Source organism: Canis lupus, chromosome 2 (assembly GCF_003254725.2).
Source record: "Canis lupus dingo isolate Sandy chromosome 2, ASM325472v2, whole genome shotgun sequence".
Lineage (NCBI taxonomy): Eukaryota > Metazoa > Chordata > Mammalia > Carnivora > Canidae > Canis > Canis lupus.
Genome location: NC_064244.1, coordinates 78502904 through 78519570, shown reverse-complemented (window position 1 = coordinate 78519570; position 16667 = coordinate 78502904).

Genomic DNA, 16667 nt, shown 5'->3' with positions numbered 1-16667 from the left:
TGAGCTACAACTTAATTTGCCGGGTCAGCTGTTCTGCCTAGAGTCACAGCCAGTGGCCCGGCTCTGAATACCAGCCCGTTCTCCCAGCAGCCACCCCGCAGCCGGACTCCATCGGCAATTCCCGGGGCCGGGCGCTTGACAGAGAAGGAAACTGAGGACAGACAGGGGGTGGGCCTTGCTGCAGGCCACCTGACCGACAGGCGCTGGGCTGGAACCGGAACCTGGTGTGTGCCCCTCTGACCTCACACCCCAGGCCTTCCCTACTGCCCCACGCCACCCGGGACTGATTGTTCCCTTGGGGTGTTTTGGATTTATTTGAGATATTTATCTATTTATCTATTTATTTATTTAAGATTTGTTAATTTGCTTTAGAGCGAGAGAGCACGCATATGAGTGGGGGAGGCGGGAGGAGAGGGAGGGAGAGAATCCCAAGCAGACTCTGCACCGGGCAGGGAGCCCGACGTGGGGGCTTGATTCCACGACCCCGAGGCCATGACCCGGGTCGAAACCAAGGGTCAGATGCTCAACCGACTGCACCACCCAGGCGCCCCGGGATTTTGTTTTTCTTAACAAGCACGTAAGGCTGCTCTGAAACTTGCCACTTGCCCCCACCCCAGTTCCAGAACATAAGCTCCTCTTTCTCTCTAAGGAGGTGCAAGTACTTCCTCAGGGGTGTTCAGAGTCGCCTCTGTTCCCCACCCTTGCACACACCGCCCCCCGCCCCGCTCCCAGCGTGGGCTCCTGGGGGGCACGGGCAGCGTTCATCCTGCTATCGGAGGCTCCCTCAGAGGAAGCCAGCCATCCACGAGCACTTCCTGGACGGAGTCGCTACTTTACGAGCACCGCCTTGTGTATTATTAATAGTGATGGTGATGAAATATTCACGAATGAATAATGTGATGCTTGAGATTTGCTTAAATTAATAAGGGAGCAGGGTGGATGGGGTATGGGTGGAGGAGGAACTGGTCCTCCAATGGGAGTTGGTGGTTGGTAGGGCTGGGCCCGGGGTCCGTGCAGGTTCCTCAGGCCTCCCGTCCATTTTTATGAAAGCGCAAAATTCTACATAATCAAAAATAAAATTTTTTTAAATAAATCTCCTTCCACAAATAATACTATTTAAGGTAATGGTGGCAGCTAAAAGAGAAGGGGAAGGAGTCTTTGGGTGGCTCAGCCTGCCTTTGGCCCAGGGTGCGACCCTGGAGTCCCGGGATCGAGTCCCGCGTCAGGCTTCCGGCATGACGCCTGCTTCTCCCTCTGCCTGTGTCTCTGCCTCTCTCTTTCTCTGTGTGTGTGTGTCTATCATGAACAAATAAATAAATAAATCTTTTTAAAAATATAAATAAAAAAATAAAAATAAATAAAAAAATAAAAGAGAAGGGGAAAATGATCATTTATTGATCACATACTATGAGCCAGGCACGTGCCAAGGGCTTTACGCGTCACCGCATCCAGTTGTCATGCGGCCCGGATGAAATACCGTGTGTACTTTATACCCAGGAAGCAGAAGTGCAGAGACAGGTCTGGAAACGTGGACCCGGGCCTGTTGGGTACCGGGGTCCAGGGTCTCTACCCCCGTGTGTCCTAGTGATGTTGGCAGAGCCTGGGATGGCCTAGCCCGTCATTTAGGAGGGGCCCTAGGAGGTGGCACCTGTTCCGTTGGGGTTCCACATCCCCATCCTCCAAGAAGAATAGTGACGCCAATTTTTGGAGCCACCCAGGAGCTAAAATTTCACGGCCAGGAGGGCTGGCAAGCCAACCCTGCCACTGTGGAGAGTGTGCACCGGGCCCTCCCAGGCACCTGGGCTCCCCCCGGCTTCCTCCTTACTAATTCTGTGCATCCCGTCTCCTGGCTCACTGGCCTCCCACCTGTTCCCAGGCTCAGTGACCTCTCCACAGCCACCAGCCCAGACCCCTGGCCAGACAGACCCCCTCCCTTACCTACCACAGGCTTCTCACAAGCCAGGGGATGGGACCCAGGTTCCTTAGTGTGGCCCTGGAAATCCCGGGTGAGCCACATGCTCCCCACCCAGCCGCTCCTGCTCCCCCAGCCTCATGGGTCTCATTCCCCAGCCCCCACCCCCTGCATTCTCCTCCCCACCCTGGCCACGTGGAACAATTCCCAGGCGAAAAGGCAAACCAAAGCCCCCACATTCTCACGTCCGGACGACTTTGCACATCCTGTTGCTGTGTGTAGCTTGCACAGCCCCTCACTCCCCAGCTGCCACCTCCCCCAACTCGACAAACTCCTCATCCCTGAAGACTCAGCTCAGGTGTCACCTCCTCCAGGAAGCCAGGCTGCGTTGTGTGCTCCCACGGGGCACCGTGCCATGTCTGCAGCCCTGCACACAGCCCACCGATCTGTCTGCCCCGCCAGCCAGGGAGCTTCTCCGAGGCCGGGCCCGTCTCTGGGTGCCCCCGAGTGTCATCCCCGGCGCATGCTATGCAGACCCTGGATGTTCAATCATGGGCTGTTTGTCTAGCGTCCTCCTCTGGACAATGGGCTTAATCGTGCCGCCCACGTCAGGGCGCTCGCTCACTCAACGAACATTTCTGGAGCCTCGACTATGCGCTAGACCCAAATCCAGACCTGGGTTTAGAGCTGAGAACAAAGCCAGCAGCTCTCTCGTGGAACTAAGTTTCCAGCAGGAAGAGACAGACAAGACGTGAAATAAATGGGCACGATGTAGAGACCGTCACGTGGTAATGATGAACGAAAACAGGGACAATCCTAGAGATCGGGGGACAGAGGAGAGGCCGAGCTGCGATTTTATATAGTTTGGCCAGAAAAGTCTTCCCGGGAAAGGTGCAAAGTCCACGACTGAGCGGAGTCCCGAGGGAGGTGAGGGGTGAAGCGTGGGGGCCCTGGCGGAGCGCTGTCTGGGCAGCGGCAAGAGCAGAGGCAAAGGTCCTGAGGCGGGAACACGAGCGGGCGAAGGAGGAGGGGGAGACCACGTAGGAGCAGGAAGCCGAGAGGTCAGTGGGGAGCCACACCAAGCTATGGCCACGCCGGTGGACGTGGGGCAGCCCGGGGGCGCTCGGCACCGTGCAGGGCACTCAGAACCCACCCGATGGGCATCGGCTGTGGCTGCACTTGCACGGGGAGCACTGGGATCGCATCGTCCTGATTCCTAAGGTCTGAGCGCTGCCTGCCTCTGACAGCGGCTTCCAGAAACGCTGTGCCCACGGGAGCTTCTCTTGAAGGAACCCCGAGCCCTCAGAGGGGGCATCTTTGAAGGGCGAGCGTGTTTCCAAGCCAGGAGCCGTGCGGCGCCTCCTCGGAACGACACGACAGTCTCTTCACCGCGCACACAGGCTCTGCTGGCTGACTGCGCAGCCCCGCCCGGGAGACAGTCCCCGGCTGGCTGGGGACAGGACGCTCGAGACCATGGCCGCAGCCAACAGGAGACAGGCGGCACGGGGCTTGTCCTCGTGTGTCCCAGCAGGTGGAATAGGGAGCGGGGAGCAGGGCAGGGAGCCCCAAGGCGACATAGCTCCTGGGCTGATTTCATCCAGAGGGAATGTGGCTCCCTCTGTCCCCAGAAGGGCTGGGCAGGGTGGAGGGAGGGGGACGCACGAGCAAGGACAGCCGGGGCCCACCGCCTGGCCTTCCCGTGCACACAGGCCGCGGAGGCTCGTGCCAAGCAGACAGCTGGGCCCCCACATGCCCAGCGCTGACCTTCACTCAGGACAGCGGGGAGGGGCTCCCACAAGGAGGACGTAGAAAGGGAGGAGAAGGAAACAGAAGGTGAGAAGGGGAGGGAAAGAAGAAAGGAGCTGCTCCTTGAGCAAGAAGCTTCTGGTAGTCTGATGGGGGAAGCACAGCCTCCCCCCGCCCTCACTGGGGAGTCCCCAGTCTGATGGGGAAGCACAGCCAGCGCGGAAGTGTTCCCAGTGTGACGAGGGAGGCACAGCCAACACTGAAGTGCTCCCAGTGTGACAGGGGAGGCATAGCCCGGCCCTGAAGTGCTCCCAGTGTGATGGGGGAGGCACAGCCAGCCCTGAAGTGCTCCCAGTGTGACAGGGGAGGCATAGCCTGGCCCTGAAGTGCTCCCAGTGTGACAGGGGAGGCATAGCCTGGCCCTGAAGTGCTCCCAGTATGACAGGGGAGGCATAGCCTGGCCCTGAAGTGCTCCCAGTCTGATGGGGGAGGCATACCCCGGCCCTGAAGTGCTCCCAGTGTGACAGGGGAGGCACAGCCAGCCCTGAAGTGCTCCCAGTGTGACAGGGGAGGCATAGCCCGGCCCTGAAGTGCTCCCAGTGTGACAGGGGAGGCATAGCCTGGCCCTGAAGTGCTCCCAGTATGACAGGGGAGGCATAGCCTGGCCCTGAAGTGCTCCCAGTATGACAGGGGAGGCATAGCCTGGCCCTGAAGTGCTCCCAGTCTGATGGGGGAGGCATACTCCGGCCCTGAAGTGCTCCCAGTGTGATGGTGGAAGCCCCCGCCGCCGCCACCTCCACCAGCACCATCCGTCTCTTTGCCTCTGCCCTCCTTCCTGAGGGTATCCCAGGAGACTTCTAAAGTGAGGAGAACCTCCCAGAATGAACGCCAAAATGAAATACCTTCTTTCAGAAATTGAAGCCCAGAAGGGAAGCTAAAGTGGGAGGTAGCAGCTGGTTGCTGACTTCTATAGAAGTTTCTCCTAAGGGGGTGATCGGGGTTTGTTTTTAAATTTTAAAGAGAAGCACAGGAACAGAAGTAAAATGAGCCTCAGCCAAACCCAGAGTGAGGCTGGTCTGACTTGCAGCCGAGCTGGGTCTGCATCAGATTCGCACTTCTTTCTAGTAACGAAATTAAGACACGTGCCTTCCGAAGTCCAGCACCTGGACAACAAAGAAAGGGGGAGAATCCTGTGACCTCTCGTACCTCCTCCTCCTGTCTAAAACTCTCTGCGTTTTACCCGGCGGCGTCACACGGTGCCACCTTCCACTTACTCATTTATCAGCGAGCTATTGAGGCCATCTGCGCCAGGTACCATTCTGGGGATGGGGGTGACACAGTGACCAAACCGGAGCGGAGAGTCTGTCGGGGAAGCCAGGCCAGAAACAAATCATCACACGCACAAATTATGCCCAGCAGGTGGCCAAGCGCTCTGAAGAAAATAGGAGAGCGGCAGAGTGACCGAGGGGCGTGGGGCAATTGTAGACAAGGTGACAGCCCTGTCAGGGAATATTTGTGAGAGGAGCCCGGCCACTGAAGGGCCAACCTGAGACCTTGCAGGGAGAGAGCGCGGCCCTGATGAGCGCTTGGCATCTTCAAGGAACGAGACGCATGCCAAAGTAGCTAGGGGCAGGTCCTTGCGCTGTTCCAGCCTCAGGAAGAACTTCTCAGACATCAAAGGGCTGCAAGCTGGGATTGTGGGGGCTGAGGGGCTTGTCCTTGAGCAGACACGGCAGGCGTCCCGAGGAGAGACTTGGAAACAGTTTGCTCTCCGGATTCTCAAGGCGAGGGTACACAGCCGTGTGCTGGGATGACATTGGGCACAGCTGCTGAAAGCCGGCCGACGCCGGGCACTGTGGCAGCGCCTGGAAAACCTGAACCCGTTTCATCCACACCGCAGCCCCGCGCGAGGGAGGTGCAGCTCTTCTCCCATTTCACAGTCGCGGAAACTGAGGCTCAGAGCGGGACTTTCCATTGCCCAGGGAGCCCCAGCCGCGGAGTGGCAGGCCGGGATTCCAGATGCAGGCAGGTCCTCTCGTAACTAGTGACCGCTGCCTCCTCTGACAGAGCCAGAGGATAAAAAATGACACTTCTTCCCGGAGCTTCCATTTTGCTTGATGATTTGGGGAAAAGATGCTAAGTCATTTAACTGATAAGTTCTCCAGCACATTATTAGACTGACACAAACGTGGATTGATGACAGAGTGCACAGCAAATTGTGCATGACTTTTTTAAGAGAAAACGCAAGACTTAAAAAATTGGGGGCCTTTTCTGATTGCCTGACAGCAACACACTGTTTTATAGACAAGCGAACTAAAGCCCAGACTACAGAGGAGACTCGTCCCCAGGGCTCTCTCCCAAGGCAGGAAGCTGGTCCCTGAGACCCCAACACCTCATGATCCGGTGATCCCCTGACCCAAGGAGTGGCGGGAAGCCTGAAGGTAGATAGCAGGTGCCACCAGCCAGCAGGTGCGCGTGGCCTGTTGGTTGACTCCAGAGCACACCTGGGACAGGCCCAGAGAGGCAAAAACACCACGTGCTGTTTGCTCAGCCAGATGTCACCCAGAACCAGAGGCTAGGAACCCATGATTGTAAGGTGGGTGCAGGGCCCCTCCCAGAGGAGAAGAGTCAGGCCCTGAGCCCAGCGCCCCCACCCCGCCTTACACCGGGGTGAAGAGGTGCAGCCCAGCCCTGAGAAGCCGTGGACGAGACAGACCCAAGTTTGGATAAACAGCCAGGACAGAGGGCAAATGGGTGGACTTCAAACAGGGAGCTAGACGTTACGATAGATACTCTTTCAGAGACCCATCCGAGCTCCAGCAGAGAGAGGGAATAGATTCTATATCCTTACAAATACATCTGTTTATATATCACGCACATCAGTATTTTTCAAGATACACAGAAGCTATGTTTCAGGTAGGTGGATGAACACAGTGGTAGCCTGGAGCCAGCTCGCACTAGCTAGAAGGAGCCAATTATACACATTTCTCCCTAATTCTGTGTTCACCGACATGATGGTTGCTTGAAATCAGCGTCGGGGGGAGTATTTACGCCATGTAAATACACACTGGATATCGGATCTTTTTTTTTTTCAGAGAACCGATTTGCCAGCACACTTGTAGTGCATCGTATACAACACGGTGGCTAGCTGGTTATAACCTCAGATAGATCTTATATACATACCGATTATATGTATATATGCACATGTACAAGGCATGTACATATACACACATAACCATATGGGAGGGACATTACATGCGCAAGGGGGATGGATTATGCTAATTTAACAGATAAACACAAATATCTATTTATAGACTTGTATAATTTATATTTGGTTAAGCCTTATGAAATTGCTGCTACTCAGTTGTTTTTGGTCTACCAAGAAAAGGCGATTTCATATGGTTGATCCGATAGACAAGTGATAAAAGTGTGTGTGTGTGTGTGTGTGTTTGATCATTAGAAAGCACCCAGATTAAACGTCACAGAGGAGACAGAGAGACCCAGTCTCCAGGAACAACCAACTCCCTCATAAGCTGTGTGACCCCAGGCAAACGGCTTGCCCTCTCGGAGCCTCTATTCCTTGCTGGAAATGTGAGGGCACTGAGACATGCCCCCAGGGCTGCTGAAGGGACCGCTAAAGGGGACAGCCCCGAGCCAAAGCACAGGGGAGGCCTCCAAGGAGCCCCTCCGACCTGTGCCAGCCCCCCCCAGCATGTCCCCACTTCCAACCTGGCGCATCTCTGTGGCCGCCCTGGGTCTCCGGGGGACTTCACCCACAGGAGCAGACCCCTGCACGGGGGAAGCATCACCTTTCCTGATCCTCATGATCCTGATCCTTCCCCGTGCCTCCCAACTCAAAGAGTGATATGGCACCAGCTGACAGATGTCCCTGCCCCGGCGCCGGGCTGAGTCTGGCTGTGGAATGAGCGCCCTCAGCCATCAATCAAAGGCCCAGTGCCCAGCCCTCATCCCGAGAGGATCCATCATCGGTTCCCTCCTCCCCCACGTGCTCCAGCCAACTCCCCCAGGGGAAGGGTGAAGGGTGCCTTTCCACGCAGCAGACGACGCCTTTGTCCCTGGAAGAAGCAAACTCCGCCTCTCGAAGCCACCACTGTCCTTGGGCAGGTCCACTCCTCCTCCGGGCCTCGGTTCGTCTTCTGTACATTTAGCCTCTGGGTGTTAAAAATCAACTGAAAAAGAAAAAGAAAAGCTGCCAGCCAAAGAAAGCCGCCTCTGGGTGGATCCGGCGCTGGGCGGCGAGCTCGCAGCTCTGTCCCTTACCGAAAGCACCTGTCGGGTTTCCTACCTTCGTGGCTGCTGTCAAGGGACAAACACGGATTCAGACTGAAGGCCTGTGACTTCCTAGCTGTGCGACTTTAGACGAGCTCCCGAGCCACTCTTAATCGGTTTCCTGGTCTGTAAAGCGAGGGGAATAACGCCTGCCCCACAGGGAGCTCAGGAGAATTTTTAAATGGAAAATTTGCCACGTGCCAGGCTCTGTGTCATGATCTTTCTATCTTACCTTACTCTTTTCTACGACAGTGCCATGAAGTAGGTACCATTATTCTGCCCACTTTACAGAGGAGGAGACTGAGGCCCTAGGAGATGAAGGGGTTTGCCTAAGGCACACAGCTGGCAAGTAGGCAAGTCAGGATTTGAACCCAGGGACTCTGGATTCAGCGGCTCCAGGCTCATCTGCCCGTGCCACACTGGCAGCAGGAAGTAGAGCCCTGACACAGGCCAGATGCTCCATCCGCATCCATTATCAGGGTAATTGTCAAGTTTTTTTTTTATATTTTATTTATTTATTCATGAGATACATAGAGAGAGAGAGGCAGAGACACAGAGGGAGAAGCAGGCTCCATGCAGGGAGCCCGATGTGGGACTTGATCCCAAGATCCGGGGTCACGACCTGAGCCGGAGGCAGACGCTCAACCGCTGAGCCACCCGGGTGTCCCAATCATTGTTAAGTTTTAATCCTTTCCTTCCTTGGCTAAAGGACCTTCGGAACCAGGACATTTCCTCCGGGGCTATGCCTTGGGGCTTTGGATCAAAACTGTGAACTCACCCACCTCTGCTGAAGCGCATCAAAGCCTTGATCAGAGACAGTCTTGCTGTCCTTCTGACCGGCTTGCCTGGAGCCAAGTATAGCTTCACGGCCCATCTGTGCTGGGGACGTTTCAGGCTGTGCGGAGACACAGGGAGGGAAGCAGGTGTGGCAGGGCGACAGGTAATCCCAGGCAAGCCATCCAAGAGAATGGGGATCAGATCTGGGCTCTCCACTAGGCCAGCTGTGTGACCCTGGACGGACAGGTGAGCTGACCTCTCTGGGCTTCTGCTTCATCCCCAGTAAAATGGGGACACCGATCCCCACCTTGGACGGTTGCAGTGCACAAAAGTGCCCAGCACCTACTGGACGCTCAGTAGACAGCGGCTGTCATAATTTATTACTTAATTTAGGCCATGTAGGCTCTGTTTCTGAGACAGTTGCAGTCAGCCTGTTTCTTTTTCTTTTAATATTTTATTTATTTATTCATGAGACAGAGAGAGAGAGGCAGAGACACAGGCAGAAGGAGAAGCAGGCTCCATGCAGGGAGCCCGACATGGGACTCGATCCCGAGTCTCCAGGATCGGGCCCTGGGCCGAAGGCGGCGCTAAACCGAGTCAGCCTGCTTCAAACCCAGAGCTGTTGGCCAAAATCTGACTGGCTGGCTTCAATATACCCAGGAGTTTGAATTCAAAGGCTTCGGGGAGGGTTGGTTGAGTTTCACTGCTCATTATTTGCAAAGTGCCCAGAGGCCCAAACCCAGCCCTAGAGCCTGGGCCTTCCAGGGACCGACGAGTCCCTGGATGGAAGGGTCCAGGCCGTGTGCCGGAGGGCCGGCTGTGCTCGCTTACCTGCAGAGCAGCCAGGTAGGGCATGGAAATTTGGTCTTTCCTTTTCAAAACAAGGGTCTGCAGCTGTAGTCAAAAACCACGCCTGGCTTAGCCACGGAGGCAGCTAGAGTGGCAGGAGACACTCAGCCTGCAATGCAGCAAGCACAGGTTGGGCCTGACTGCCCAGGGCTCAACCCCAAGCTGTCCCCATAAAGGAGCCATCAGCTACCCGAGCTGCTGAATGTTCCGGTTGGGCTGATTGGGTGTGGGATGTCGCTGGACTCTGCGATCGGTATCGGAGCGGTCCTCAGTGGCTACTAGGCAGGGCATCCTGGAAAAGAGCCAGAGAAGGGCCAGTTCTCTGCTCCAAGCAGCCCCAACCCCACCTGGATGAGCCCCAACTTCTGGCCATCTGCTGAAAGCAAGGATGGAGCAACGTAATTTGGAGAGGAGACCAAGAGGAGAGGGGGGAGGCCGGTGTGCTTGAGGCTTTACCCGTGCGGCGGGCAGACAGACGAAGCTCTGGAGCTTTTCTTTCCACCTCCGCTGTGTGACCTGGGGAATTCTATCTGCCCTCTCTGGGCCTTGTCCGCCCACTCAGAGAAACTGAGAGAGTCGGCTCCACTACGAGCGGCGTAAGATGACAACTGGGTTTTTCCCCTGCCGTCCCCGCAGCACCCGGCTCAGCGGCTGGCGGGGTAGGCCCCCTCTAAATAATTACTGAATGAAGATGCTCGCCCCCCTCCACCCCTTCTCCATGCAATTTTCCCAAAGGCAAGCTTTTGATTAGAGAATCGTTCTATGTCGGTACAGTCTGTTCCTGATGCAAGAAACAGTCAGTATGTATCTGATTTTAAAAAGCATTGATCCAGCTTGTTTGGATCCTAATGAGGCAGAGACAGGGCGAGGAGGCGTCATTTCTACATCTCTCTCTGAAACCTCTGTACCTCTCTCTCTCTCTGTAGCTGACAGCTACAGCAGCCCGCTCCTCCACCTCGGGGCCCAAAGCCAGGACTGCAAACACCTGCAGGATGGGGCCGGGACGGGGGTCGGGGGGCGGGTAGGTGACAGGAGCGAGTGGGGCCGGGGGAGTCGGGGTGACCCGCACAGCGCCCTCCCCACCCACAGGGCAGTGCCCATCAGGCCTCGTGCAGCCAGCTCTTACATTTTTTTACAGATGAAAATCTAGACTTTCTTTTTTTATGTGAAATCACCTGATTTGTACGTGCCGACAACTCATTCAACAATTAAAAAGAAAAAAAATAAAAGAATATTGGCTGAGGTGGACGTTTCTGCAGGCTGGATTGGGCCAGGCCCCGAGGCTCATGGGTCTTGGACAGGAACCGGTTCCAGGGGAGACACTCAGCCCTTCGCCCTAGGGGACGTCAGTCTGACGGTAGAGACACAGCTCTGTGTTTGGAAATCCCGCCCCCACCCCCACCACCACCACCACGAGCTGGTGGGAGACGCTAAAGGAACAAGCATTCCACATACTTCCAGAGCGGATGGATTTCATGTCGACTAAGTCACTTTCAGGCAGGAGAGGCAGGATGCAGGTTGATAGGGGAGGTGGTCCCTGGATGGGGGCGGGGGGAGGGTCTGGCCACTGCAGAAGCCCAGAGAGAGGGCAGAGCAAGGTGCTGGGTGGGAGGCCGGAAAACCTGGCAGCTGAACTGGGCGGAGAGCCAGCCTTGGGGACCCTGAGCCAGAAGGGCTCCTGGGGGTGACTTGGTCCCATGGCTCCAATACCCAGATGGGGAAATAGAGGTTTAAGGGAGAAACCTACCCAAGGCCATGCGGTGAGCTGGTGACACAGGACAGGAATGAAGTCGCAGGAGACCAGGCTGGGAACAGGAAGGGGGCCACAGAACACACCTAAGGGTTGGCTATTGAGCAGGTTACGTGGACGAGGAGCCTCTGGCTGATGACCTCACCCCCGCTCCCTCCCTGGTCTGTGAGCCGGAGCCAGGTAGACGGCACCGTCTCCAGCCACGGCTGCCCTTTGAATTAACCTTTAGACGGTGCGGATTAGTAGTTCCATCCATCTCCCACCCAACAGGCTCCAGAAGTCTGGCCGGGTGGGCGGTGGGGGAGTGAGTGTGGTCCAGACGGGCCCGGAGGCTCACTGAGACCCGGAGAGGCTGCCGGCCAGAGCTCAGGGCCCCGGGAGGGGTGAGGGGGGCAGGGAGAGGGAACCTGCGCTGAGCGCCAGGTGCCTGGGGCCACAGGTTTCATGGGCATCACGTCCTGGACTTTTATCGGCAAGCCTGGGAGGTGGGGACTTGCCCCAGGCCAGTCCCAGAAGCAGCGACCAGAAGCCACAGCTCCGGGATCTGCGCTTTCAGAAACGGAAGCTCCCTGCCTGGAGCCCTTCCGTGAGCCCTGCCCGTCACCCCTGCCTCATGTCCCCTTGTTTCTGCCCCCACACTGGTCCCCTCACCTTTTCCTCACTCGGGGCCTTTGCACTTGCTGTTGCCTCCTTCTGGAACACCCTCCCGCCGTCTTCCACACAGCTGGAGACACTCATGGATCTGCAACAGTCGGGGCGAGGAGAGGAAGAACCAGAGAAGACTGTGGGTGCCGGATGGGCCTCCTGTGCCAGCCGAGCTGCCTGGGCAAGAGGAGCCGGCCGAGGACCTTCTCCCTCTGTGTTTATGAAGTCCGATCCTGCATCACATCCTTTAAAAACGTTTCCAACTGAAGTGTAAAATGCACACAGGTGTGGAACTTAGGTGGGCGGCTGGATAAAGTTCTCACTTAGCTACGGCCACTAAGTAAGGCCCACTCGCATCCAGGCACGGGTCGTTCCCGGCACCCAGATGGTTCCCACGCGTCCCTTTCCAGTCAATACTACGTTTTCAAAGAGGTAACACTACTGTGACTTCAAATCCTTTTGCCAAAAAAAAAAAAAAAAAAATCCTTTTGCCTTTTCTCGACTTTCATAGAAATAGGACGTGGCCTGTGGTGGATGGCATTTTCCAGAGACGGGTGCAAAACTGCCTCCGGTTCCTCATGCTCTTCTTGCCAGGTGATGTTGACACTCCTCCCGTGGAGCAGTGGGGCCTGTGTCCCCTCCCCTGGAATCTCAGTGGCCTTTCTGCCAGCCTCAGTGAATAGGGTGCAGCGTAAGTGACGCTCAGTGAGTTCTGAGCACATCACCACAATGCCATGCACCCACCGTGCTTTCTTGGGACACCTGCTCTTGGATCCCAGCGAGGTGGAAGCCCAAGCAGCCCGAGGAGAGGCTCCGGTGAGAGGAATCGAGAGCCCGCCAGCCATGTGAGTGATCTGGAAAGCAGACTCCATCCCCAGCTGAGCCACCTGCTGATGCCCTGCTGAGCAGAGACAAGCCACCCCGGGCCCTCTGCATGTCCTGCCTAAATAGCATCTCATGAACAAAATAAGTGATTGTTTTTGTTTTATGCCACTCAGTGTGAAGTGTTACCGTCATACAGTAACGGATAACTAAAGCATCGTCCACAAAAAGATTTTAAGCAGAACGATGGTGTTGAAGTGAAAGACTGTATGATGAAAGACTGAATGTAAACTGGCTTAAGGGGATAAAAACAGAAAAAAAAAAAAAAAGGCTATATTGGTTCCCATAACTAATCAGCTCAAAGAGGGTCTTGGGTTCGTTCTCCTGGGGTGGTGGGTGGGGAGGCAGCTACTCTAACAAAGTATCACAGCCTGGGGGGCTTAAGCTACAGGAATGTACCGTCTGACAGTTTGGGGGGCTAGAAGTCTAAGATCAGGATGCTGGCAGGGCTGGCTCCTTCCAAGGCCTTGAGGGAGAAAATCTGGTCCAGGCCTCTCTCCTTGTGGGTTATAGATGGACTCCTACCTGTGTCTTCACGGGGCTTCGTCTCTGTGGCCCCATCTCCCAGTGTTCATTTTCTTTTTTAAAATATTTTATTTATTTATTCATGAGAACACAGAGAGAGGGGCAGAGACACGGGCAGAGGGAGAAGCAGGCTCCTTGCAGGGAGCCCGACGTGGGACCCCGGGATCACAACCTGAGCTGAAGACAGATGCTCAACCGCTGAGCCACCCAGGCGCCCCTCCCAGTGTCTCTTTCTTTAAAAAAGACTTTTTTTTTTTAATTTTTAAGTCATCTTTACACCCAACGTGGGGCTCGACCTCACAACCCTGAGATCAAGAGTCACACAATCTACCAGGTAAGATAGTCAGGCGCCCCCTCAACGACCCTGTTTTATAAGGATCCCAGTCGCATTGGATTGATTAAGGATCCACGCTACTCTGGTGTGACCTCAACTAATTCCATCCGCAACAACATTGCCTCTGAATAAGGTCACATTCTGAAGGTCTGGGGCTTAGGACTTCAACATGTGAAGGGAGTTGCAGGGGTGAGTGGGAGGGGACACATTACAACCCAAGACGGGGCTAGTTTGGTCCCGGCCTCTTCACTTCTCAGCTTTGCTTTGCCGTGTGTCTGAGTCATCCCCTGGCCCCATGTGGTGGCACGATCGGTGTTCCAGGCCTTGGGCTCCAGGTGTCAAGGGCCAGCAGAAAAAGGACTGGCCAGCCCAGTGCCCTCCCAGCTCCTCTGGGCCACCAAGCCACGCTGAGGCCCATACCTGCAGCCGAGGACGGCCGTGATGTCAACGGTCAGCCTGACCCCGCAGACCCCCGGAGCACAGCGAGGGGGTGGGCATCACGAGCACAGTCACCAGGAGAAGAAAGCCACAAGAGTGGCCCCCACCACAGACAGAAGGCCACTGTGAACACATGGCTCTGGCCCAGGAGCAGGAAAAAGCAGGAGAGTGAGAAAGGCTCCGTGCGGACGACCCCACCTCGCGCCTGCGGGATCGGGCCTGCCATCCTGCCTCCCGCGCCCCATTCCCATTCAGGGAGCAGCCTGCTCAAAACCCAGCCCTGAAATTATGAGAAAAAATAATATTTAAAGGCCCTTATTAAAGATACTCAGAAGGCCCTGCGAATGTCAAACAGCTGTGAGCAAACCCTAATTTGATGATCTACGTGTTAATGAATCCCAGACATGCAGATTAAATTCTCTTTAAGTCGCACGTGGTTTTAAAATGCATTTCTCTCCGGCGTGTCTGGTTCGAAACAAGGTTAGCCAAACACCTGTAAGGCAGGTCCGCCAATCTGGGGACGGATGCAGCAGGAGCTGAACGCTGTCCTGGCTCAGGCCTCGGGGAGCCTGCGAGGCGGGTGAAGGCAAAGATCCACGGAGGGCCGCGTTAGCGACAGCCTGGGCCCTCCGGAGCCGGGGCGCCGACAGGGCAGCTCGCCGCGCACGGTTCTCTCGCTTCGGCACGTATTTACTGAGCCCCGACAGCGTGCCGGGCCCTGCCCAGGGCAGTGGGGTGCAGTGGTGAAGGGGAAGCCACAGACCCCACCTTCCGAAAACGTCCAGGCGAAGGGGACGGAGGGTAAAGCAGGGAGAGGTGGCTAATCGAGGTGACTTCATCCTACGACAGCGACAGCGCCAGTAAGGGAGGACACACAGCAGGGTGACGGGAGGAGCAGGAGGGGATCGGAAAGACGGGGACAGGCGGTTGTCCAAGGAAAGGAGTGAGACGCGGAAAGGTCAGGCGACGGCAGGTGCAGAGGGCCGGGTGTCGGGACCAGCCGGATCCACTGAGGAATCAAAGCAGGTGGACAGCAAGCAGGGAGGCGCCCGTGGCCGATGCGCACAGCGGGGCGCCCCACGGCTGGGGCGTGGCCTCTGAACACACGGCACCTTGCACACTCGGCGCCAGGAGACCAAGACGAGAGTCAGCAAGAGAGATCTATCAAAACTAACACACGCAATAAATAAAATCTTAAAAAAAAAAAAAAATGGGCAGCCCGGGTGGCGCAGCGGTTTAGCGCCGCCTGCAGCCCAGGGCGTGATCCTGGAGACCCTGGATCGAGTCCCACGTCGGGCTCCCTGCATGGAGTCTGCTTCTCCCTCTGCCTGCGTCTCTCTCTCTCTCTCTCTCTCTCTCTCTCTCTCTCTGTCTCTATGAATAAATAAATAAAATATTTAAAAAAAAAAACTAACACATGCATCCTGGGAGGGGCTGCTCAGCTGCTCAACCCAGGGCTGGTCATTTAGGTGAGTCCCCCTCCAGGAAAAGTCTTCAAGCTGCACGCCTCAGATCCATGCACCTTCCTGTAGGTACATTATTCCTCTTATAATAAAATGTTTACCGAAATTAAAAACCTACGTGGGCGGGAAGCAGTCATGCAATTTTTTTGCAAAAAAAAAAAAAAAAAAGAAAAAAAGAAAGAACCACATGTACCAACCAACACATAAAACTTGATCCATCACAGCGGTTGTGCGGGAGGGATGAGGATGAGGACGTTCCTAACAAATCTTCCGGAAGCGGCCAGACACGGTTGCGAGGGACTTGGGTGTATTAAGTCCCTGACTTCGTGTTCCCGGACAGCCCTGTAATCTTGGTAAGGCCAGTGAGGCTGGCCCGTCATCCCTACTGAGCTGACGCGTCCCCCGAGCCTCTGAAGAGCGAACGAATGCGCGAGCGTGTGAGGGAGCGCCCGAGCACAAGCCCCAGTGCCTCTGGGCGGCTGTTGATGCGCAGGCGCGAAGCTTCCCAGGTACTGGATGCTTCTAGAAAGCATCCTCCCAGGTAGGACCCCCTCCTGGACGCCACCCACACACACTTCTGGTCAAGGTGGGAGCCGGTCCCCATCACTTTCACGACCTGCGTGTGGCCGGGGACAGGCGCCCCAAACAGCCGGCCACTGCCACATCCTGGTGACAGCATGACGGATTAGGAGCTCAGCGAAGCCAGCCGTGGGAATGACAGAGGAAGGGGATGATGACTCTCCCCATCTCCCATCTATTTTTATTTCTCTCTGAACCTTGAAAGACAACGGTTCTGGGCAAGTGGCTCGTGCTTGTGAGAGTGACTTGAAGTGTCCTGAGTTGCTTCTCGATGTCCCCGTCCCGAGGTCCAACCAGCAAGGTGGGCGGTGGGAGAGGTCCAAGTGGGGAGCAGCTCTCACAGGGGTGCAGGGTAGGGGTCGGGGAGGGAAGGCGCCCCAGGCCGCCCATGTGAGGGCACCTCTGTCACTGGCTGGCCCTGAGACCCCAGCAGGCCAGGGGGACCTTGGTTTCCTTATCCATAAGATAGCTGGGGTC